The following is a 1,169-nucleotide window of genomic DNA, read 5'->3' as shown; positions in this document are numbered from 1 at the left end:
CACTCACGTTAGATCCTAACTGTTCTGATTTACGTACAAATTTGACTTAAAGACAGATTTAGGAACGGAACTCGTTTGTAATCCGGGGACTGCCTGTATATTTACTACATAGCTTTAAAAAATCATTCATTGCTGTCCCCTTATCTAACCAGAGGGAATGAAAGCTAGCCACTGATGTGTGAACTGGGAGCCAACTCTTCTATCCAGTTCAACCCTCCTACCTAACATGGGGAAATGGGTGCAGGGGGTTTGTGAAAGTTGCCCACAGATAGACAACTACTTTGGGCTAAGCCGAGTCTAGGATCAGGGTTATTTTCACCAATACTTTCTGTATGTGGCTCTTCACAATTTCCAAAGCAGCTCTTCAGCTCTGTGGCCTGACACCATCTATTACACAGTAACACTCTGCTTCTAGAGATGGCTTTTTTTATTCTTCTTGTCTTTGGGAAAGAGTCTGGGATTTTTTTTTTTTTTCCATTTTCAGACCCCAGTGTTTCATCAGCTGATTATACACTAAATCTTTACATATATATATACACACACACATATATATATATTTTATATATATATATACACACACCCATACATATATATGCATATACGGAAGAAAACAAACCAAGTCTCCCTGAGCCACCCAGTGCAGGCCACACCCCTTCAGAGTAACAAAGCATGAATGGAGGATGGTTTTGAGTTTGAGAACTCCCAAGTTGCCTTTGACACTTACTTCTAAATGCCTCAGAAATGTTCACCCTTTCAAACAGGCGTGGGAACATTTATAGGCTACCCTTTAACACGTCTGAGAAAGAATGGTGAGGGTGGCCAGCCGCTCTTCATGTCATTTCTGCAGTTAAATCCTTCAAAGAATAGAGTGAAGCCAATTCATTTCTCTTTCCAGAACTTTCCTTATTATTTTTCTTTGTTGTAAGGTACTTATGTTAAAATATGGGTATGCAGACATTAAAAAGATGATAAGGGAGGTCATGTGAGGGCAGAAATCAGACAATAAATAAAGCAAAAAAAAAAAAAAAACTCTATAGAAATAAAAAATCAGCACTTGGGGGTGGGGTGGGAGGCGACAAAGCTTTTCAAGCTGTTACACACAATGCAACTGCCCTCAGTCAGGAATGGAAAAGAACAGACACACTCAGCTGCAGAATGACGCTGTGGTC

Source organism: Elephas maximus, chromosome 9 (assembly GCF_024166365.1).
Source record: "Elephas maximus indicus isolate mEleMax1 chromosome 9, mEleMax1 primary haplotype, whole genome shotgun sequence".
In the NCBI taxonomy this organism is placed as follows: domain Eukaryota; kingdom Metazoa; phylum Chordata; class Mammalia; order Proboscidea; family Elephantidae; genus Elephas; species Elephas maximus.
This window is presented reverse-complemented; position numbering follows the sequence as displayed.